Here is a 26,131-nt window from a genome sequence, read left to right as displayed (position 1 = left end):
ATTTTCCTTCAAATCTATACTTTGTGTAAGCTAAGTGAGAAGCACCTGTTAAAATTGTATGATTAACGTGGCAGATGGGTAAAAGAGTTGGGAAAGGAGTTCTATTTTCAGGCTAATAAAAACACAGTTATTTCAGAATCAGAATTTATTACCAAGTTTTAAATAGTCTGAAAAATGTAATGGGCATTTTGCCAAGACAAATCTGAATTCCAAAATTAAATGGACTTAGTGTTTCATTTCATATAGCAGTTAACATATCAAAAATGACTTTAGGTGGAGTTTTAAAGATAAGTAATTACAGCACATCCCAGTAGATTCCAAGACACAAGGTTCAAAGTGACGGTTCTCCTTTTAAATGGAAATTTATACAAAGGAGTCATCATCTATAAGCAAGAATATATTTTCTTGTTTTGCTTCTTAAAATTAAAACTGGAAGTAAAACTGGAAGGAATGTAAATGTCCTATAAGTAACTTTTCATTTGCCAGAAAATGGTCTACTTTTAGGTTTCTCAAATTCTAATATCTTAAATGACCTTGTGTCCACTAAACAATATAAAAATATGAACACAATATTTAAAGTTTTTATCCTTGAAATAAGACACATTCTTTTTCAACTACAAATAAAGTACTCTCTCCAAGTACTAAATGCATACTTCTCAATCACTTCAAAAAATTAATAAACTTATTTTTAAAGTACACAGTTATTAAGTCTCAAGGAAATGTTTTGTCCTTATACTTTCTACTTTTCATTCTTCTATTAAGAATATACTGAACTTAGAAATATCTCCCAAAACAAAGAAAAAGTTTACATATTTTTTTGTGAAGAATGATGACCAATATGGGAAATGTAGTAAATACTTGCACAAATGAAATGTAGAGAGTAATAATCTGTTTCTTTATTCACATACATTAAGTTGATCTCACCCTGGATACTGAAAACTAACCACTGAACTGAAAAGGCAAAGCTAGAGATAATCTGTGCAATGTCTAATGCCTCCATTCTAATTATCATTAGGTTTCCACCTGTCAAGAAAAAATAATATATGCTCTACAGTATATTTAAAAGATTTCAGCATACTTGACCCAGGCATCTTGGCAACCATTGTCAACTTAAGGAAAACTGTGGTATTTAATACTGAGATGCTGAAGTACACTTGAAAATGGATGACGGTCACTTGAAATACTTCATCAGTATTTACCTCCATTTCATCAGAATTGTTATAGTCTCAAATTTATTATATTTGCAACTCAAGGGGATATAATGGCATGCTAACAAACTAAAATAAACCTATCATTTATTCCCATTGCTTTTTGGCAATAACACAAATATTTTTTATGTGAGGCTTTCCAAATATCGCAAATATTATAGGCCTTTCATCAAGGGAGTAAACATCTAACCCAACCCTCAAACTGTTACATACCTCAGAAAAAAATTTTTATTTAATAATCTATTTTAATTGTTTAATCAATATCTAGAAGTGCAAATCAATCATACTTTAGTAGCCAACTGAATATGTAGTATCTGTGTAATTAATACCCATCAATTTTATGGCTGATTATAGCAATAAGTATTTTGACAAGAGCATGTATGAGGCTCTCATGTGAATGTAATGAAGTTGCTATCATTCCTAAAAAATTTTTGCTTATTGATACCCTGCTTAGAGATACCAGGAAATTATATTTTATCCAAACACCATGCACTGCAGTAATGGCATAATGAAGACATAAGACTCTCCTGGCCTAATCTGATCTGTGCAGAACAGATGTAGTTAGTACTTAGTAGTTTAGACAAAATATAAGAGATTTTTTTTTTTTTTTTTTTTTTTTTTTTGCGGTACGCGGACGTCTCACTGTCGTGGCCTCTCCCGTTGCGGAGCACAGGCTCGGGACACGCAGGCTCCGGACGCGCAGGCTCGGCAGCCATGGCTCACGGACCCAGCCGCTCCGCGGCATGTGGGATCTTCCCAGACCGGGGCACGAACCCGCGTCCCTTAAATCGGCAAGCGGACTCTCAACCACTGCGCCACCAGGGAAGCCCTAAGAGATTTATTTTAAAGTGTATCTTTAAATACTCTTGTGAGGGCTTGGCAAAGGATTTCTAAATTGACAACTCAAATGTCTTAAGCTGAACTGAAGTTTACTTGATTATAATAAACTGTTAAAACATACATAATATCCCTAACAGAAGTACTACTAGGTTCACCAAGGGTCCATCAAAATTCAAGTAAAAAGCAGTATATGGGCTTCCCTGGTGGCGCAGTGGTTGAGAGTCTGCCTGCCGATGCAGGGACCACGGTTTCGTACCCCGATCCGGGAGGATCCCACGTGCCCCGGAGCGGCTGGGCCCGTGAGCCATGGCCACTGAGCCTGCGCGTCCGGAGCCTGTGCTCCGCAACGGGAGAGGCTGCAACACTGAGAGGCCCGCGTACCGCAAAAAAAACCCCCCAAAACAGCAGTAAAGTCATTGGAAAAAAACAAACAAAAAACTTACAGGCAAGTGAATTATTAAACAGTGGAGTAAACCAAAGTTGAAATCACATAAACAAGACTTCCATATTTTTCTGTCTCACTCCATGAATTTACAAGTGAGATTAGTGATAAACCAATATTTATAATTATCACTTTTATTAAACAAAATAGATTGGTCTTATTTATTTAAAAAAATCATATAAATCATATCAACAGATGTTCAATGAGGACAATCAGATACTGAGACGTTCGTTGTCTCTGGAGAAATCATATCATTGTCATAAAGTCACGCCCCATTTCTAAATTATAAATTCATTTGGGGAAAGTCAAAGATGCTCTACTGACATGACATTAACAGTCTAAGCCTTTTATAATTTCTTTTAAGACATTAGATACTCCAAATTCTTTACCCATGCCTTGTAGTCTCAAAGCATACTTTAAAATGCAATAAACTTCTTTGAGGCTGTCCTGAAGTTCCAAAATTGCCAGAGATTACAGACCAATCATTAAGTCTCTGGGATTCCAGCAATTATGGTGGTAGGGACCAGTACGGCTCTTCTGCCCTTTCATGCACACGCTTATCTGCCCACCTACTCATCCCCCAGTTCTTGTACCCACCCACCAGGCATCCACCTACCTAAACAAACACACCCAACATTTACTGTATCCTGTGATATATGATGGAGAGAGTAAGATAGTCCTAGTCTCTAGGGGTTCAGGCTTTTAAGCAGGGAAGAAAGCCCAGAAAGATCAGTAGATTAGAGACCAGACTAAGAAGAGGAAAAAAAAAGAAAATTGAAACCACAGTAGAGAAAAACAGAAAGTGTAGAAGAGCTTATATACATCCTGCAAGACAATGTATTTAGTCTTATGCATGCTATATTTCCATTACTCAACTCTTGTATAGGAGGTTTCTATTGAACATAATATAAACTGATGTGTGGAATAAAGGATAGGATCACTTTAGAAGAACTGTTAAATTCTTTTAGAGGTAAATAAATAAGTAAATACAGTTGAAATGGATAGAAATTCACTTAAAATATATTTTCTAACTTTTACATTTTAATATTCACAAGGCTACTTTCCACTGGAGAGGAAACCACGATGAACTATGCATGAAAAATTATAGGATTATATGGCTGAAAATGTATCCCATTTATTCCAAGTTCAAACAAGAAATACAGATCATTTAAAGTGGATGTTCAACTCATCGACCAAATATCAGCTTTAGTCCTCTTTGTATTTATTCTCCTGTGATTCACAGAAGAGCTCTGACAAAACTTAAAATTTTATTTTTCAGTATTTCTTATCTGTAAATTTCATCATGCATTAAAATCTTATTTAGACTTGTCTGGCACCAAAGGTACATTTTTCCTGGCTAATGACATTATGCAGATGCTAATCATGTTTTAAAAGTGGCCAAGGGCATATCAGTAATACACTTTGTCTCTCTCTTAATGAAAGTTCATACTTAAAGAGATGAAAGACACCTAAAGTTCTAGTGAGATGAGAAAATCAAATAGCAGGTCTATGAACATAACAGTGACAATAAGATCTTGACAATACAGCTATAATTTTCAGAGTACTTATACTTTTTGTCAGTGATTCATACTTTTCTTAGTTTTATAACGAAAAAAATGGAAGCTAAAAGCTTGGATTCTATGTCTGTTGCTCCCACAAAGTATGAACAAGATACAAGAAACAGTATTTGAGTAAGACTGATCACAGCAGAGCTGGTGACTGTATCGGCAACATTTTTTTTAAATCCTCAGAGCCAGTTTACCAGGACATTCAACAAAGTTTCAGGGTTATAATGATGTTCAGTGACTCTGTAGACTACCTGTAAAGAACACAACAAACCTTCTAAAAGCTCATGGATGCCACCGATATAATAAAAAGGGGGGAGATCTTGTTTAAATCATACAGGGAAATTGCTCAGTTTTACAAAATGCACTGGAATGTGATTGTCAACTAGTGCTCTGCTCCCAGCATGTAAAGGGCTAGTAGTAAGGATCTGTGTTTGTTTTTACACTGTAACTCCTATTGTCTGAGCCAGATTCTCTTTAGGACCTTATTTTATTCCGATTACTGCAACATCACTGCCAGAAAATGTAGAGGAGACTTGGTCACTCCTTTACTGAAGTCAGCCAAGAACTAACATTCGCCTCAAAGGCTTAGAAGCCAAGGGAAAAACTGAGACACATACAAGACAGAAGTATACAAACCAATTAACCTAGCCTCTCTGGAAAATCATCTTCACTCTCATCAAATTGTATATTTTCAATATAAATTGAAAATCTATTTACAGAGTAGTCAGGCTAAATATTTTATTGCTAAAACAGAAATAGGAAGGGTCATAGACTGCAAAATCCTAGGAAACACATTTTTTTCCCGAGGCCATTTAATATGCTTTTGATACAGATTACTTCCTTGTCAATGGTTCTTTTGTCTTTCTTAAAACTACATCTGTACAACAACGAGGTCACCTTGAATTTCAAGGACAACATTGCCTATAAATTTAATTTAACACCATATTATCCATAATTACCATAAACAGGAGGCAGGTGTGACCTTTATTGTCAAGCTAGAGGGCCTGAGGACAGGATGGGTTAATAGACTAACTAAAGGATACAGGGTCTGAGTTGACTACAGGCTCCCTATGAGCCACAGTATGACCTGGCTATTAAAATATGATTGCAATCATATGCTTCTTTAAGAAGCAGTACTTCCAAATCGAGAGATATCAGCTCCATTCATTGTATACTACACTGCTCAACTCCCCTCTGATGAATGGATTTCAGCTCTGGATTCCATATTTTAACAGTTCACAGAATACAGAGCATCTACAGAGGGCAACCAAGAAAGCAACTGGTCTGAAATTTATGTCCCATGGACTCTGAATGATTTGCTTGGAGAAGAAAAGGTGAGTAAGAACTTAAGGGCTATGTATAAATATCCAAAGACTGTCTGGTAAAATCCCTCAACAGAAGATTTCCTCTAGTTGGAAATTAAAGGAAGATTTTGTTCGTTCATTTGTTTTTCTGGTTTTAAATGCAATTAGGGCCACCAAGAAAGAATGGGATTCTTCCCAATATAGTATGCTTCATGTCATGTAAATGTTCTAAGTCATATACCGGCCTAATCATTTGTTAGTTGCATCGTTAAAGGGACATCTAAATTGGAAAGGTAGTTGAATTAGTACACATGGAATGACCCTTTTAAATCTAAGCTTATGTGATTAAAGGTCATATAGTTTGGCAGAGAAAGAGCCAAAATCAAAACTCAGATCTATGCAAATCAGCTCCAACACTTTCGTTAATATCTGGACTCCTGGAATACCCAATTAACAGGTCTCTACTCTGATCTCTCTGCGTTGGCCCATTTACAGAGTGCCCAGGGCTCTCTTTCTAATAGAGTTGATGCTATTCATTTGCTTAAAAATGTTTGATAATTCTCAAGCCCTCAGAGGACAAAGCCCAATCTACCTAAAGTGACAAATTCTGGCTCCCAAGCCTGGTCTACATGGTCTCCTGCCATGCTTTTCTTCCTTCCCAAGTGTCCCCACTGCTACCGTGGGTGGCCCACTGAGCTAGAGCTATGACTCCAGGCAGTCCTCCCTGCTTCAGAAAGGCAGCTTTGCTTTTCTCTCTTTCCATGTGGAATTCTGAATGGTCTCCTTTTAAAAAAGATTTTTCTTTGCAAAACTACTGCTCCAGATACACATAAGCATGATGGTATGTCTACTAGCACTACGTATAGTACTTGCCTTCCTGCCTTTAGACACTCACCTTCCCCATCCCCTCCTGGCAAATACCTATTCATCTCTCAGGACTCTAAAACAAATGCAACCTTCTCTATGAAGGCTTCTTCAATTCCCAAAGCTAAATTATTTGCTGTCTCTCTGCTCCCATTCTATATACATCTCTCTTCTAGTACATTATACCTTCTAAAATATTGGGTTGGCCAAAAACTTCGTTCGGTTTTTCATAACATGGAAAAACCCGAACGAATTTTTTGGCCAATCCAATATTAGACAAACCTGTATTTCTCATATACAATTAGCTCCCCAGGGCCAGGCACATGTAAAATCAGCACAGTTAAAACTCAATAAAGGTTTGCGTGAATGGTGGTTGCTAATTTTCAACTTGTAATATATGAAATTCTAGGTCTGTTAAAGATTGAAGACAATACTGTAATAGTGACCATACTAATATTGTCCCAATATTTTTGAGCAACATTTTTCACAAACCTTGAATTAGAAATATGAGCTACTGATCCTTCAGCCTGTGGAACAAAAACCACATAAACAGAAAGACAGACAAGATGAAAAGGCAGAGGGCTATGTACAAGATGAAGGAACAAGATAACCCCCCAGAAAACCAACTAAATGAAGTGGAGATAGGCAACCTTCCAGAAAAAGAATTCAGAATAATGATAGTGAAGATGATCGAGGACCTTGGAAAAACAATAGAGGCAAAGATCGAGAAGATGCAAGAAATGTTTAACAAAGACCTAGAAGAATTAAAAAACAAACAAACAGAGATGAACAATACAATAACTGAAATGAAAACTACACTAGAAGGAATCAATAGCAGAATAACTGAGGCAGAAGAACAGATAAGTGACCTGGAAGACAGAATGGTAGAATGCACTGCTGAGGAACAGACTAAAGAAAAAAGAATGAAAAGAAATGAAGACAGCCTAAGAGACCTCTGGGACAACATCAAATGCAACAACATTTGCATTATAGGGGTCCCAGAAGGAGAAGACAGAGAGAAAGGACACGAGAAAATATTTGCGGAGATTATAGTTGAAAACATCCCTAACATGGGAAAGGGAATAGCCACCTAAGTCCAGGAAGCACAGAGAATCCCATACAGAATAAACCCAAGGAGAAACATGCCGAGACACACAGTAATCAAACTGGCAAAAATTAAAGACAAAGAAAAATTACTGAAAGCAGCAAGGGAAAAACGACAAATAACATACAAGGGAACTCCCATAAGGTTAACAGCTGATTTCTCGGCAGAAGCTCTATAAGTCAGAAGGGAGTGGCATGGTATACTTAAAGTGATGAAAGGGAAGAACCTACAACCAAGATTACTCTACCCTGCAAGGATCTCATTCAGATTTGATGGAGAAATCAAAAGCTTTACAGACAAGCAACAGCTAAGAGAACTCAGCACCACCAAATCAGCTCTACAACAAATGCTAAAGAAACTTCTCTAAGTGGGAAACAAAAAAGAAAAGGGCCTACAAAGACAAACCCAAAACAATTAAGAAAATGGTAATAGGAACATACATATTGATAATTACCTTAAACGTGAATGGATTAAATGCTCCAACCAAAAGACACAGGCTCGCTGAATGGATACAAAAACAAGACCCATATATATGCTGTCTACAAGAGACCCACTTCAGACCTAGGGACACATACACACTGAAAGTGAGGGGATGGAAAAAGATATTCCATGCAAATGGAAATCAAAAGAAAGCTGGAGTAGCTGTACTCATATCAAATAAAATAGACTTTAAAATAAAGAATGTTACAAGAGACAATGAAGGACAATACATAATGATCAAGGGATCAATCCAAGAAGAAGATATAACCATTATAAATATATATGCACCCAACATAGGAGCACCTCAATACATAAGGCAACTGCTAACAGCTATAAAAGGGGAAATCGACAGGAACACAATAATAGTGGGGGACTTTAACACCTCACTTACACCAAAGGACAGATCATACAAAATGAAAATAAATAAGGAAACAGAAGCTTTAAATGACACAATAGACCAGATAGATTTAATTGGTATTTATAGGACATTCCATCCAAAAACAGCAGATTACACTTTCTTGTCAAGTGCACACGGAATATTCTCCAGGATAGACCACATCGTGGATCACAAATCAGGCCTCAGTAAATTTAAGAAAATTGAAAACATATCGAGCATCTTTTTTCTGACCACAACGCTATGAAATTCGAAATGAATTACACGGAAAAAAACGTAAAAAACACAAACACATGGAGGCTAAACAATACGTTACTTAATAACCAAGAGGTCACTGAAGAAATCAAAAAATACCTAGAGACAAATGACAATGAAAACATGATGATCCAAAACCTGTGGGATGCAGCAAAAGCAGTTCTAAGAGGGAAGTTTATAGCAATACAATCCTATCTCAAGAAACAAGAAAAATCTCAAGTAAACAATCTAACCTTACACCTAAAGGAACTACAGAAAGAAGAACAAACAAAACTCAAAGTTAGCAGAGGGAAGGAATCATAAAGATCAGAACAGAAATAAATGAAATAGAAACAAAAAACAATAGCAAAGATGAAAAAAACTAAACGCTGGTTCTTTGAGAAGTTAAACAAAATTGATAAACCATTAGCCAGACTCATCAATAAAAAGAGGGAGAGGACTCAAATCAGTAAAATTAGAAATGAAAAAGGAGAAGTTACAACAGACACCATAGAAATACAAAGCATCCTAAGAGACTACTACAAGCAACTCTATGCCAATAAAATGGACAACGAGGAAGAAACGGACAAATTCTTAGAGACGTATAACCTTCCAAGACAGAACCAGGAAGAAACAGAAAATATGAACAGACCAATCACAAGTAATGAAATTGACACTGTGATTAAAAATCTTCCAACAAACAAAAGTCCAGGACCAGATGGCTTCACAGGTGAATTCTATCAAACATTTAGAGAAGAGCTAACACCCATCCTTCTCAAACTCTTCCAAAAAATTGCAGAGGAAGGAACACTCCCAAACTCATTATATGAAGCCACCATCACGCTGATACCAAAACCAGACAAAGATACTACAAAAAATGAAAATTACAGACCAATATCACTGATGAATATAGATGCAAAAATCCTCAACAAAGTACAAGCAAACAGAATCCAACAACACATTAAAAGTATCATACACCACGATCAAGTGGGATTTATCCCAGGGATGCAAGGATTCTTCAATATACATAAATCAATCAATGTGATATACCATATTAACAAATTGAAGAATAAAAACCATATGATCATCTCAATAGATGCAGAAAAAACTTTTGACAAAATTCAACACTCATTTATGATAAAAACTCTCCAGAAAGAGGGCATAGAGGGAACATACCTCAACATAATAAAGGCCATATACAACAAACCTACAGCAAGCATCAATCTCAATCGTGAAAAACTGAAAGCATTTCCTCTAAGATCAGAAACGAGACAAGGATGTCCACTCTCACTGCTATTATTCAACATAGTTTTGGATGTCCTAGCCATGGCAATCAGAGAAGAAAAAGAAATAAAAGGAATACAAACTGGAAAAGAAGAAATACAACTGTCACTGTTTGCAGATGACACGATACTATACATAGAGAATCCTAAATATGCCACCAGACAACTACTAGAGCTAATCAATGAATCTGGTAAAGTTGCAGGATACAAAATTAATGCACAGAAATCTCTTGCATTCCTATACACTAATGATGAAAAATCTGAAAGAGAAATTATGGAAACACTCCCATTTACCACTGCAACAAAAAAATACCTAGGGAGACAAAAGACCTGTATGCAGAAAACTATAAGACACTGATGAAAGAAATTAAAGATGATACCAACCGATGGAGAGATATACCATGTTCTTAGATTGGAAGAATCAATATTTTGAAGATTACTATACTACCCAAAGCAATCTAGAGCTTCAATGCAATCCCTATGAAATTACCAATGGCATTTTCTACAGAACTAGAACAAATCATCTTAACATTTGTATGGAGACACAAAAGACCCGAATAGCCAAAGCAGTCTTGAGGGAAAGAAACGGAGCTGGAGGAATCAGACTCCCTGACTTCAGACTATACTACAAAGCTACAGTAATCAAGACAATATGGTACTGGCACAAAAACAGAAACATAGATCAATGGAACAAGATAGAAAGCCCAGAGATAAACTCACGCACCTATGGTCAATTAATTTATGACAAAGGAGGCAAATATACACAATGGAGAAAAGACAGTCTATTCAATAAGTGGTGCTGGGAAAACTACAGCTACATGTAAAAGAGTGAAATTCGAACACTCCCTAACACCATACACAAAAAGAAACCTCAAAATGGATTCGAGACCTAAATGTAAGACCGGACACTATAAAACTCTTATAGAAAAACATAGGAAGAACACTCTTTGACATAAATCACAGCAAGATCTTTTCTGATCACCTCCTAGAGTAATGGAAATAAATACAAAAATAAACAAATGGGACCTAAGGAAACTTCAAAGCTTTGGCACAGCAAAGGAAACCATAAACAAGACCAAAAGACAACCCTCAGAATGGGAGAAAATATTTGCAAACGAATCAACGGACAAAGGGTTAATCTCCAAAATATATAAACAGCTCATGCAGCTCAATATTAAAGAAACAAACAACCCAATCCAAAGATGGGCAGAAGACCTAAATAGACATTTCTACAAAGAAGACATACCGATGACTAAGAAGCACATGAAAAGCTGCTTAACATCACTAATTATTAGAGAAATGCAAATCAAAACTACAATGTGGTATCACCTGGCACCAGTTAGAATGGACATCATCAGAAAATATACAAACAACAAATGCTGGAGAGGGTGTGGAGAAAAGGGAATGCTCTTGCACTGTTGGTGGGAATGTAAATTGATAGAGCCACTATGGAGAACAGTATGGAGGTTCTTAGAAAACTAAAAATAGAATTACCGTATGATCCAGCAATCACACTACTGGTCATATACCCAGAGAAAACCATGATTCAAAAAGACACATGCACCCCAATGTTCATTGCAGCACTATTTACAATAGCCAGGTTATGGAAGCAATTGAAATGCCCATCGACAGACGAATGGATAAAGATGTGGTACATATATACAATGGAATATTACTCCGCCATAAAAAGGAACGAAATTGAGTCATTTGTTGAGATGTGGATGGATCTAGAGACTGTCATATAGAGTGAAGTAAGTCAGAAAGAGAAAAACAAATATCGTATATTAACGCATGTACGCGCCACCTAGAAAAACAGTACAGATGAACCGGTTTACAGGGCAGAAGTTAAGACACAGATGTAGAGAACAAACGTATGGACACCAAGGGGGGAAAACCGTGGTGGGGTGGGGATGGTGGTGTGCTGAATTGGGCGCTTGGGATTGACATGTATACACTGATGTGTATAAAATTGATGACTAATAAGAACCTGCAGTATAAAAACAAACAAACAAAAAAAACCCAACTAATAGTAAAGTTTCCTTGTGTTATTTGTATGGAAATATGTTAATATAAATGTTTCAGACATTACATGAAATTTCTAAAAATCTTGTATGTTCTGGTATAATATGGTAAGTCATAATTCTAGTTATTACTTTAAAATGTATATCTCAGAAATAACTAATTTTATTTTTTTTAGTGTGCGGGCCTCTCACTGTTGTGGCCTCTCCCATGGCGGGGCACAGGCTCCGGACGTGCAGGCTCAGCAGCCATGGCTTATGGGCCCAGCCTCTCCGCGGCATGTGGGATCTTCCCGGACTGGGGCACGAACCCGTGTCCCCTGCATCGGCAGGTGGAGTCTCAACCACTGCGCCACCAGGGAAGCCCAGAAATAACTAAATTTCCTTGTCAATTGCATTATTATGAACTTTCCTCAAATCTTTAACCGTGGTCATTTTTAAATTTTTGTCATTTACAGAGAGTTCTGGGTGTACTCTGATGCTTTTGCAAAAATGTTCCTATAAAAGGGTTTCATCTTCAAGAATTCATGGAAAAGACTCTGACAAGTACAGGTTTCTGGTAACTGACTATACTGCTGAACTGAATGAATAAGCATTTTCAGGACTCTAATGGAAAATTGATGAATTCATTAAAGTGGTAACAAAAGATCAAGATTAAAAAAATTAATTACATGGGACTGAGTGAACTGATGAGGATGATTTTAACTTTTGTGACTTTCTGTTTGAATAAAGAAAAAAAATTCCATGTGGACTCAGAAGCAAAAAATATACAAATCAATTTTCACTGCAAAGTAAAGGAGCTGTTACAGTGGAGGATTACTGGACTGAATGTCAATATTATGACATAGTATGAGTGTGTTTCATGTTTGGTAATTGCAATCATTGCTTTTGTTGTGGTCATCCATTTACAATGCTTGGTGTCAGTTTATTTATCTCTTGTAAAAATAAAATACAGGGTGTGTGTGTGAAAATAAAAAAGAAATATGAGTTACTGATCAGAAGCAAGTTAAAGGACAGAAATTTCCTTTAGGAAATGATCTCCATGGACAAGATGATAGAAATCATGGAAATAAGGAGTTCGCCAATTACATTGACCTTCCAAAAGTCTTTCTTCAGTTCTAGCAAGGCGATTTCTATTTTTTTTTTAAATTAAGACTATATTTTCAGCATGGAGAAAGGGAATACTTACCACCATGGGCTAGGTACTGTTAGACGTACTGCGTATATTATTGTATTTAACACGACACTGCAAATAAGGTCTACCTATTGTTTTTACTTTATAAACAGTTCCTATGAAACTTGGAAAAATTTAAAGCATTTAGTCTCTCAATAACAGTAAATTCTATATTGTCATGCTCATTGTATCTTGACAGCTGGTTCACTCACTCATTCATTCATTCTATTTACTGACTTATTCATGAAATATATTAAGCAAGTTATATGTGCCTCTGACATATAAAAGTTTCCTGCAAGTACGTGATTTGGATAGGCTGCAAATCTGCAATTTCCAATCCAAACTGCTTTGATTCTTTAAAAAATTAAATTACTTATTTATTTATTTCAGGTGCATTGGGTCGTTGTTGCTGCGTGCGCAGCTTTTCTCTAGCTGCAGTGAGCAGGGGCTACTCTTCCCTGCGGTGCACAGCCTTCTCATTGCGGTGGCTTCTCTTGTTGCAGATCACGGGCTCTAGGCACGTGGGCTTCAGTAGTTGTGGCACACAGGCTTCAGTAATTGTGGGTCATGGGATCTAGAGTGCAGGCTTAGTAGTTGTGGCACATGGGCTTAGTTGCTCCGCAGCATGTGGGATCTTCCCGGATCCAGGGCTCCAACCCATGTCCCTTGCATTGGCAGGCAGATTCTAAACCACTGCGCCACCAGGGAAGTCCCAAGCTGCTTTTATTTTGAATTTAGAAACAGGTCATCTCAAATCAAGTTACATTTTGAATTCAAGAGAGGGAAAAGATGCAATTTTTAGAGAAAATTGTTACTTTTTAAATACTGATCTATATCTTGTTAGTAATATCTTTAACATTACATTTTTTAATCTCCACAAATATTAGTTAATATCACATAATAAGACATTTGATAATTTCAAATTTCTATTTTTTTTTTTTTTTGCGGTACGCGGGCCTCTCACTGTTGTGGTCTCTCCCGTTGCGGAGCACAGGCTCCAGACGCGCAGGCTCAGCGGCCATGGCTCACGGGCCCAGCCGCTCTGTGGCATGTGGGATCTTCCTGGACCGGGGCACGAACCCGTGTCCCCTTCATTGGCAGGCGGACTCTTAACCACTGTGCCACCAGGGAAGCCCTCTATTTAATTTCACAAAATTTTATTTTAAACTACTTTTAACAAATTTAAGGCAATTTTGGATGTCCTTTTTGGTTTTGTTTGTTTTAAAATGCAGCTCTCTGGCCAAAATTTTGGTAAGCCAAATTTCAGACTAAGAACACACTTTAGAAGTTTCCTCAGTAATTCAGAATGATCGCAGTAAACCCAGTTATATCACTACATGTTAGCTCAAGGATTTGGCTATTCAGCAAGTTACATCATGTTCCTGGAAACGTAACTGCTGGGAACCAGTGAAAGCCTGGTTCACCATCGCTTGCCTGCACTGATTATGGCATTCCTATCCCCAACACCAGTAGTATAAAGTAGTTCCCTGGACATAGAACACGAAGCAGATCTTTAATAACTGGAGACGCCGTGAGGTCTAACTATAGCTGTGTAACAAAGCCGACTGCTTGAAAATCTAGACTGGAAAAGCACTGGGGCCAGGAAATATTCCCTCTTCATAACCTTTATCTAAATTTGTTAAATCGAACTTCTAAATTCTCCTTAAGTTTCTAGTTCTGTATCCTATTCTATTCATTTAGTACAGGCGTAAAATCAGGTACATCCTATCAGATACAGATTGTTTAAAGCAATATACAATGGCAATTTTATTATGTGTCAAATAGAGGTCATTTACCTTAGGCTAAATAAGTCAAGAATCAAAGAGGAAAAAAAAAGAAAGAAAGAAACGACCTTATCTTGGTTATTATTTCAGTTTCGGCTATTTAGTCTTTAGGTCACAGGAATAGGGTGGGAGCTGAGTCTGCCTCCCAGTCAACAATAAGCAATGAATTTTAGTCACTATTTCTCTGTGTAATTCCTCACTGGGATGAAAAGAGCTAACTCACTTGAAGGAAACGCTAAAAACAGAATAAAAGAACAGCCACTTTTCTAGGTCCAAATAAGTTCTATAGTTCTTTCTCTCCTACTTGATTGGTATTTCCTGTGTTACCTATGAGTGACTTCCCTCCCCATACAAGGGTACTTATTAGACTAAGATTACATCTGTAATCAAAAGAACGGTATGGGGCTTCCCTGGTGGCGCAGTGGTTGAGAGTCCGCCTGCCGATGCAGGGGACACGGGTTCGTGCCCCGGTCCGGGAGGATCCCACATGCCGCGGAGCAGCTGGGCCCGTGAATCATGGCCGCTGAGCCTGCGCGTCCGGAGCCTGTGCTCCGCAACGGGAGAGGCCACAACAGTGAGAGGCCCGCATACCACAAAAAAAAAAAAAAAAAAAAAAAAACGGTATGAAATATCTGAAATTTCATATAGTTCACTGTTTCCATGGGGATTGAGAATAAAAGATTTATAAAGAAAAGAATGACTAAAACCCAATATTCTTTTTTTATACTATTGAAATTTTATTTATTTATTTCAAGAAATAGGATTTTATAACTATTAGGTAGTAAGCCCCCGAGGGACGAAAGGAAATAAAAGAAGTAGTTCTTACCCACAAAGAACATATGATTAGATTAAAAATAGGATAAAAGCGTTTCATCATAAAAAAATAATGCAAAATACATAACAGTTTGAAAGAAAAACAGAGAAGACCCAGGGATTATAGATTAGCACCAGATTAAAGAGACAGGCAATAGAGTGTTCCAGGAATTTGGAGAAGGAAATTAAAACTTTAAAATGGTGATCCAGATAAACACAAAAAAACACAAAAAACAACAAAGTAGTAAAAAAAAATAAAATAAAATGGTTAGTGATAGAAGTCATAGAAGAGATGGGATTGATTTTACTGCTTTTTAAAGACTGGGCTACATTAAGATAGGTGGATAAAGGGCAGGAGACAAGCCACATAGCGGGGGACATATGGCTTATTGGGGAATAGCAGATAAGCCAGTTTGGATGCAACAGAGTTTAGTGAGGTGAAGAGCAGAGGGGAGGATGGCTCAGCAGGCCGCCCAGCTGCGGAGGCCTGGACAGCCACACTTGGGAGTCTGGACCTTCTCGGGGAGTGCTCACCATGCCCCAGGACTACATCAGATGCTTCACAGTTCTGTGATCATGTTTTCAGATCTCAGTAACGCAGAGAACTAGGCATTTGAGTCAGGAGGCTCACAGAGATGAAGAGACCTGCTCATTAGCCAAGGAGCCAAAACCTCAGACTCTGACTCACAAAGTCAATGCTCTTGCCAGTGGGGACAAGGAGTGGGTTTTTTTTTCGGTACGTGGGCCTCTCACTGTTGTGGTCTCTCCCGCTGCGGAGCACAGGCTCTGGACGCGCAGGCTCAGCGGCCATGGCTCACGGGCCCAGCCGCTCCGCGGCATGTGGGATCCTCCCGGACCGGGGCACGAACCCGTGTCCCCTGCATCGGCAGGCGGACTCTCAACCACTGCGCCACCAGGGAAGCCCGACACGGAATGTTTTGAATGAGGAGTGATGTGAACAATTTAGTATTCTAGAAAGTACAGTCTAGACGGATGGTGTTGAGGAACTGAATTGAAGAGAGCTGTCAGGAGTAGTTTCACAAACGGTTCAGAAATATACAGGACTTTGATTGGTTCAGGTAACCGTGAAAGAGATCAGTGGGGTTAGACTAATACCAGTACAAAAAAGTTAAAAAATCAGCATCTCTGCCATGTTTCTCTCTATGTGCTGGCCTCCATCTCTCCTACTGTGTGTTGAATGTCTACCTCCATCATGGCGGTGAGGGAAGGAGGAAGAAGGCAGCAAACAGCTTACAGCCACCGCTGAGAAAGTGAAGACCCCCCCTAACATCTGTGAATAAATTTTCAGGAAAGGATTCTGATTGGCCATCTTTGTGGCCAGGAGGTAGAGTAATGAAACTGATAGTACAGCAGAATTTTAAAAAATTGTGAAGGGGGTAGTGCCCCAGAAGAATACGGGATGCTGTTCAGAAAATACTGAAGAAGAGGTGCTGGAAAGACAACATTCTACAACCGGCAAACACTGAAGGCAAACTAGATCACCAGGAAAGAATTAAGTCTTCCGTGATGGAAGACCACAGAAATGGCCTGGATCATGCATTTAACTGTGCTACCCTGAGTTAATTCCTTATCACATAATTGAGTTTGAATTTTTATTTGCAGTTATGTTAAAGTTACACAAGCACTGCTCATCATTCAAATGCTAACATAATTTCCAAATTTATCCTACATCTTTCTCTACTGGCTCACATGTCCTGTTTTTAGGAATTATTTTGGAAAACATGATTTCAGGTTTTTTCCCCCGCAGGTTTTTATAATATACTACTTTCATACTCAATTACCTTTCAATTAAAATTCTGTATTGCATTATATCTGTATTCTTCTTTCTCCCAGCCTTCCCCAAAGGAACCACTGGCCTTTTATCAGCGTGACTGTGCAATGGGGAAAAGGAAATATAAGAACTTTCAGAGATTACTGGACAGTGGCTCTGAACTAACACTGATTCCAAGAGACCAAAACATCTCTGTGGCTCACCAATCAGGGTAGGGACTTAATGGAGGTCAGGTGATCAATTGAATTTTAGCTCATGCTGTCTCACAGTGGGTATAGTGGGTCTCCAAACCCAATGTTATTTTCCTATTTCTGGAATGCATAACAGGAATAGACATACCCCCAACAACAGGCAGAATCCCCATATTGGTGGGAATATAGAATCTATCTTATATTCTGATCTTTACCTTCCATTTGGAGTGGTGAAACTTACATATTTGGTCTAATCTGTTCAGAATTAGTCCTTTGATTTTAAAGGTAACTGCCTATAATGTCTATGTATACCTCTAAAGATACATACATACAGAGGCATATATTATAATGCTTCTAAAATATCTCAAATAATACCCTCATGGTATTGGATATACCAAGAAAGTGGGTGTTCCACTTTTTCCCAAGCTTATTTTATAAGCACCTGGAAGCTAATTCAATGAAAGAAACAATGGTGATTTTTAGATTCCACAGTGGCAGATAAACCGTGTAATGAAACATCATTTTTAAACACTAGCTTGCACTCTGTCCTTGTGAACAACTTGCTTCCAATAAGAACGAGGAGTCAAGTTGAAGCCAGCGATTACTGGAATGGACCCCTTTGTTGGTAAAGGGGTCAGCACTACATCCTTCCTCTTCCCCCACATCCCCGTAGCCATGTGCAGGACATTTTCTTCTTTTGTTGGTTAACACTTTTCTTCATCTGGATTGCCTTCAACTATGTGACAACAAAGAACTCAAGCACCGAAACAGCAGCAGCTACATATCCTCTGCATGGCAGTGTAATTTCTTCTGCCTTAAGGCTGTGTCTAGCACTGAAATCATAGTCTGTTTACTTCGATCTGGTGCTACATCACACTGGGAGGGATTTAACTCTTCCTTATAAACACACAGGGGAATGATCTCTCGGCTTTGCCTAACTTAGAATCGGAGACGAAACTGTGCAGTTCTTTTTGCTGCTGAGCCAACCATGCCATGGAGCAAAAATTTACATTCTAACTTTATTAGACAAGGAAGAGTACTGTGCTGTCTCTTAAAATGCTCAGCAGTACAATAATTAGAACCAATGCAGAAAAGTTTTGGTGGCTAATGAGTCCAGGAAATTAATCTTGAACGTTTCCCATTTGACTTGAGATTTGAGTTTCCTCTTCAGATGTTTTTTGCTAGGGAATCAGCACTTCTCCATTAAAGAGTGTTACGAAAGAAATTTCGGTGTGGGACAGTGCGTGTGTGTGTGTGTGTGCGCTTCAAGCTGTGCTGATTATCCAAACATTCTAAGTGATTTTGTTCCTTTATAAACCAGTATTCTATAATCTCTCTTTCAGAAAAAGTCAGTCATTGTTAACACACTCTCTGCTTTACCCATAATTACCTAGTAATCTCCAGGTCTACTGGATTCTACTTGTGAGACATCTTTTTCAGCGGTTCCCCCTTTTCCATTCCCAATTCTATCTTTTAGGTTCTTATAATCTCTTATCTGAACCTTTAGAAGAGTCTACTGACTTAATTCTCTCCTTTTGGTCTTTTCCTACAAGTTAATTTTCTAAATTATGAGTAAATATCACAATCCAGTTTAAAGGATTTCTATAAATCCTGCTACACAGCGATTCATGGAAGTATCCCAAATACACACAACAGTTCCTGGCACAAAACACTTGACAAATATTTGTTTAGTGAATGAATGAGCTCTCCATTGCTGGGGGTATGGAAACCACCATATTTATTGAGCATCTCCTATGTGCTTCACAAGTAAAGTGCCTACTTATTGATCTCTACCTAACTATGCCATTTTCATTAAATTCTCACAAAAAACAGGTGAAGTAGATATTAATATTCTCATTTTCAGTATGAAGAATTCAAGGCCCCAAGCAGATTATATAACTTTCCCAAAGTCACAAGACTAATAACCAGCAAATAGGAGTTTGAAGTTAAGCCTGAATTCTTTTTTTTTTTTTTTTTTTTTTTTTTTTTTGCGGTACGCGGGCCTCTCACTGCTGTGGCCTCTCCCGTTGTGGAGCACAGGCTCCGGATGCGCAGGCTCAGCGGCCATGGCTCACGGGCCCAGCCGCTCCGCGGCATGTGGGATCTTCCCGGACCGGGGCACGAACCCGCATCCCCTGCATCGGCAGGCGGACTCTCAACCACTGCGCCACCAGGGAAGCCCCAAGCCTGAATTCTTTTTAATCAGCCCTTGCACCTACAGCATGAAGCTCAAAGTTTTTTCCCCCTCCCTTGTTTTGCTTTAATATTTTATCCCATTATCTGACACACACAAAAGAACATATGCAACATATACAAATTATAGAGTCTTTAAGAAAAAAGAAAACAAGCAATGTGATTTTAAAAAAATGGGTAGAAGACCTGAATGGTACCTCACCAAATAGGAAACTAAGCATAGTGAAAGGTATTCAACATAATTTGACATTAGGGAGCTGCAAATTAAAACAACAAGGAGATAGCACTACACATTTATGAAAATGGCTAAAGTCAAAACACAAACACCACTAACTGCTGGTGAAGATGCAAAGCAAAAGAAGTTCTCATTCATTGATGGTGAGAATGCACAATTGTACCATCATTTTGGAAGACCGTTTGGCAGTGTCTTACAAAATTAAATATAGTCTTAACATAAGACCAAGCAATCATGCTCCTAGACAATTACTCAACTGATGTGAAAACTTATGTTCCTATAAAAGCTTGCATGCAAATGTTTATAGCAACTTTATGTACAATTGTAAAAACCGGAAGCAACCAAGATGTCCTTTGATAACTGAATTGATTAACTGTTGTACAGTCGTACAATGGAGTATTATTCAGTGATAAAAAGAAATGAGCTATCAAACCACAACAAGACATGGGTCAATCTTAAATGCATATTGCTGAATAAAGGAAGCCAGTCTGAAAAGGCTATGTACTGCATGATTCCGATCATGTGATATTTTGGAAAAGGCAAAAATAGAGTAACGATCAGTGGTTGCCAGGGCTTCAAAAATGGGAGAGTTGAGTAAATAAAACATGAGGGGATTTTTTACGAAGGTGAGACTATTCTGTCCGATACTGTAAATCTAAATAATAAGGCATTATTTGTCAAAATCCATAGAGCTTTATAGCATGAAGTAAATTTTAATGTATGCAAATTAAAAAAAATCAACTAGAAGGTCAAGAGATCCTAGGATGGAATGCAGAGAGTGACAAAAGAATCTAAGTGTATTAAAAATGTATGAAACAACCTCATTAAAGGGTGTGGAGGCATAAGATGAACTAAATAACTTTGGAAATAAGTAGTCTGTAAGACTAAAAGCAAAAGGAACTGTACATAAGAATTATACTCTAGTTGATAGAGTTGTTTCTCACTGGGGTGTAGATGGACAAATTTGAAACCCGCTATACATGTATACAGAATAGAATAATTACATAAACTGATGATGGATGGTGGGAGCTAGGTTTCTCACTGTTTGAGATGGAGGTTACACATAAGCAAGGGTAAAAGGTTAGCATGATTTACATGGAAATGAATTAGAGCTGAATCAGTGTGAACTCATATTTAGTTTATTATAGATAGAGAAGGTTACGTATGAAAATATCTACAGATATATATATATGTGTGTGGGTTAGTACACACGTATATATTGCCTTGTTTTGTCAACTGGAGGGCTTAGAAGCAACAATACCCCAGCAGCAATGAGCACGTGGAACGTCCAGATCTTGGCATCTGCTCTCCAGTGAAAAGGAACCAGGGGCTCCTTAGAGAAATGGCTGATTCCAGGGCTGGGGCAGGAAATATACAAAACGAGTCTGGAGCATCTTGGAGAGCCAGGAAGTGCCAGAAACCCCCCCAAAAAAACCTCCCAAACGTCACGATGACGAGGGTATGTCGAAGGGACAAAAAGAGCCAAACGAAAGGACTCCCGAAGGCCCAAACTGGAACAGTTTGAGCAACAAAATAGTGTTGGATTGTAGTCCAAAGTACGAACATCCATGAATATCCATGTATCATTATATCCATACTGATATAATTGAATAGATAAAAATGAGGGAGACAAATTTCTCTTGCAGAAGGATTCCGAATAATTTCTGTAGGTACCCTATTCTTTTTCTTTTGTATTGAAGTATATACAGTTGATTTACAATGTTGTGTTAGTTTCAGGTGTACACTACAGTGATTCAGACATATATATATATTCAGACATATATATATATTTATATATTTATATTTATATATATTTACTCTTTTTCAGATTCTTTTCCCTTATAGGTTATTACAAAATATTGAGTATAATTCCCTATGCTATAGAGTAGGTCCTTTTGATTATCTATTTTATATATAGTAGTGTGTCTAGGTTAATTTATCCCTCCCCACCCCTCTCCCCTCTGGAAGCATGAGTTTGTTTTCTATGTCTGTGGCTCTGTTTCTGTTTCGTAGATAAGTTCATTGGTACCATTTTTTAGATTCCACATGTAAGTGATGTCACATGGTGCTTGTCTCTCTGTCTGGGTTTTACTTCACTGAGTATGCTAACTTCTGGGTCCAGCCATGCTGCTGCATTCTTAAGGAGATGGGGTGTAACTCCTCCTTCCTTCAGCATGGCTGCGCATGGGGCTTCCTTCCAAAGAGGACAGTATGAAACGGGGGAAAAAGAATAACCACAGTGGAGAAACCTGACAAACATACCTCAGCCAGGTGATCAAAGCCCACATCAATGGCAAGACATGTTAATAGTATGCACCTTTGACATGATTGCATGTGGCACTTTACCACTGTGAGCTTCCTCCTAAGTCTAATCATGAGAAAAGGTATTAGGTAAAAACTAAGGAAACCTGTCTGAATAAAGTATGAACTTTAGTTAATAACAATGTATCAATATTGGCTCATTCCCTGTGACAAGTATACCACAGGTAAGAATGTTAACAATAAGGGAAGCTGAGTATGGGACACACAGAACATTCTGTACTATCTTTGCAATAATTTTGTGAATCTAAAGTTATTCTAAAATAGAAAATTTATTTAAATAATACCTATATATTTATGAATGTACATATGAACGTGCTTATGAACGTACCACCCAATCAAGAACTAGAATGTTATCCTGTAAACTTGCATCCACTATCTGTGCTCCCTCCCTCTCCCTTCTCCTGTCTACTTGCCTCCCTCCTCCCCATTACAAAAATCACTGTGCTGACTTTTGTGTTTATTACTTCCTTCCTTGCTTTGGTACAGTCTTACCATACATGCATGCTGCTATACCTTTAACAGTTTTGCTCAGTTATGAGCTTTATAAAAAGAGCACTGTACCTTATACTGTCTTCTGAGATTTGCACCAGTAGATAATTTATAAGAAAGTTTATCACAGTACTGTTTATAAGAGCAAAATCTACAAACAAATGTCCCAGAACAGATGTATGAATATGTAAATTGTGGTATATTTACATAATCACACAATGAAATATTACACAAAAGTGAAGAATATGAACTATATACAACAATGTGGGTGAACTCTAAGTAAGACAATGTTGAGGGAAAAAAAGGTAAAGGCTTTCATCTGGTGCAGAAGGCCCTTTGCCAAAAGGCTGCAATCAACCTCATCTATCTTCTTCAAAAATATTTGTTGAATTAGCAAATGAGTAGAGTCTTCTCACATTTGTCAAGTTTACACTTATACAAAAAAAGTAGGGGATAGTGTGGAAACAGTATATAATTATGCAGTGTTATTATGATCCCAAACTTGGGTTCACATAGGAGTCCTGCATTTGAAAACTTGGTGGCCTTGGACAAGTGGCCAAGTTAGCCACTCAAAATCCCACGTGAAACGTGGGGATAATAATATCACACCGATACGGTTATTGACTTTAATAAGCTATGTTTGTGAAGAATTTAACCCAAGAGTGGTAGCCATTATTACTACCAATAATAAAAGCCATAAACAGAGTGGGGGTGGGGAGGGGCCTTAAAGAACATCTGAGTCAAATCCCTCAAATGAAGAAACTGATAACTGGAGAGCTTCAGGGAGATGCCAGAGGTCACTTGGCCTCCTGAGGAAGGAGTGTGGTGTGATGGAAAGTTCACATACCGTGTCATATAACATAACTGACTTTGAGTCCGGCTCTGTCACTTACTAGTTAAATGTCCTTAGGCAGATTATTAAATTTTCTAAACATCAATTTCCTCTGAGTATAAGAGGACACCTAGCTCACAGAACAGTTCTGAGAATTAAATGGGAAGCTGTGCTTATGCAGTAGGCCTTTGATGACGATGATAATGGGATGCGCACACACACCCAGAATGATGCAATGACTAATTCATGAACTGGCAGAAAGAAAGTTTTGGAATGAAGAAATGTACAGTTTCACCAAAAAAGAAGATAGAAATCATTTTAAAAGGGAGATTAAATTTTAGGAAAAGTGGTTTACAGTCAGCCTGAAGTAAGAACAGAACCTTGTAAGTATCAGTCGGTAAAATACTGTGGGCTCTTCAGGAGTAAGAGATGTTTATAAAACTAAACATTATTGTTCACTTTGCCCTCTCTTCTAACTGGCTTGTCTTTAAACTTCCCAGTATTCTCCCTCTGATACTCCTGGAGCAGATCCTAAGGATACGAATGTTCTCTCTGAAGCCTCTAAAAGCTTAGCAACACAGTTTTCCTTCAGAAATGAAAACCTGAAGATTGGCAACAAATTTCGAGGTGATGAAACAGGTGTTAACACAGAACTATGCCACTGTTTAAAAAGAACATTTTATTGCCATCATATTCTTTTCCTTTGTGTTTGGTTATTTACTAAACAGGGGCTCATCTCTCTTTATTAATGAAACAGTAGCATACTCAAATTGCAATGGACCCGACAGAGAAGTCGTATGTCACTATTTAAATCATAGGATGGTCTCCCAATCCCTGTAATTTCGTATATGAAGATACCAGGAAACTGTGAAAAATACACAGCACCATTTTCCCTCCCTTTCCTCTTATTTACTGGTTCCCTTAGTTCTAGTCAAGACTAGTCAATACTAATTTTTTTTTTTTTTTTTGGTGCCCAAACCTAGGAATGAACCAGGAAACTTACAGATCAAAGACTGATTTTTAAAAAGGTCCCTCACACTTCATTTTTTCCTCAGAGTTTTCAGCTTGGCTGTTTTACATGAGTTAGTTATTTTTATTTATTAATGAAATAAACATTTCTTGAACCCTAGTTTATACCAGGCATTGTTCTGGCTGACAGGGACCAAAAAAAAAAAAAAAAAAAAGGAGACCCTTAAACTTGGTTATTATTTCAGTTTTGGCTATTTAGTCTTCAAGAGCTTAACATTCTCATAGGGGTGCGAGAAGGAATAAACAAACAAATGCTATGTGATACGCGAGAAGGTAATAAGTGCTGTGAAGAGGAAAATAGTAAAGAAGCCAGAGAGTGATTGGGGGCAGGGGCCTCAGGAAAGCCCTCTTCAATAAGGTGACAACTGAGAAAGCTCCTCGAGGCAGTGAGCCATGGGGGTGTCTGAGCAGAGGGAATTGCCGGAGCAGAAGCTCTCAACTGAGCTTGCACTCGTCAGGTTCAAGGAGCAGGAAGACGACAGCGTGGCTGGAGTTGATGGAGCAAAAGGTGAAAAGCTAGAAGATGAAGTCAGGGAGATGACAGAACCCAGACCACACAGAGCTTCTGCTCTTACCGCGGCGAGCCACGGGGGAGTTCTGACGTTGTGATCTGACTCATTTTTAGAAGCTGATTCACTTTGTTATAAAGCAGAAACTAACACACCACTGTAAAGCAATTATACTCCAATAAAGATGTTAAAAGAAAAAAAAAGCTTCCTGGAGAAAGCAGAGCGTAGAAGAGTAAAGGGGTGGGCATCAGGGAGAGGGTCAGAGACCATCAGTATTGCATGCAAGAAATGCGGGTGGGAGCAGGGCAGCTGGAGAGATGTGATTGGGTCCCGAATACAATTTGAAGGAATAATTTTAATGGCACAGCCCTTTACATGCATCATAACACATTCCTTCCTTAAACCCAGTCTAAAACCCGTGTATATGTATGGCTGATTCATTTTGCTGTGCAGTAGAGGCTAACACAGCAATGTAAAGCAACTACACTCCAACAAAAATTAAAACAAACAAGACCTACCTCCTCAAGAAAAGGCTTTATACAACTCTATGATCTCCAAGCCACTCACATAATTCCTCCTATTCTTTTTTTTTTTTTAATTTTTTTGCGGTACGCGGGCCTCTCACTGCTGTGGCCTCTCCCGTTGCGGAGCACAGGCTCCGGACGCGCAGGCCCAGCGGCCATGGCTCACGGGCCCAGCCGCTCCGCCGCACGCGGGATCCTTCCAGACCGGCGCACGAACCCGTGTCCTCTGCATCGGCTGGCGGACCCTCAACCACTGCGCCACCAGGGAAGCCCCCTCCTATTCTTGCTGATTCTATACTTGTAGTTGCTGTTTTACTTGTACAAAATAAAGGTCACTGTTGTCTCAGCCTAATGGAAACACAGGAATTATTTAAATGGCCAAGTGACAGAACACGGCTACTCTTTTTTTTTTTTTTTTTTTTTTTTTGACTTCAGGGTGTTATTTATTTATTTATTTATATTTGGACACGCCGTGTAGTATGTAGGATCTTTTTTTTTTTTTTC

General features: G+C 38.3%; 1 protein-coding gene across 2 annotated transcripts in view; it reads right to left on the bottom strand.

The window, feature by feature from the left end:
• ARL15 (ARF like GTPase 15) overlaps positions 1–26,131 on the bottom strand; it is a 417,783-nt gene that overhangs the window by 151,426 nt on the left and 240,226 nt on the right. The gene's annotated exons all lie outside the window — the stretch shown is intronic.

The sequence above is a fragment of the Leucopleurus acutus genome, assembly GCF_964270905.1.
Source record: "Leucopleurus acutus genome assembly, chromosome: 3".
NCBI lineage: Eukaryota > Metazoa > Chordata > Mammalia > Artiodactyla > Delphinidae > Leucopleurus > Leucopleurus acutus.
The sequence above is the reverse complement of the archived record's forward strand: the minus strand, read 5'-3'. Positions and strand labels throughout refer to the sequence as shown.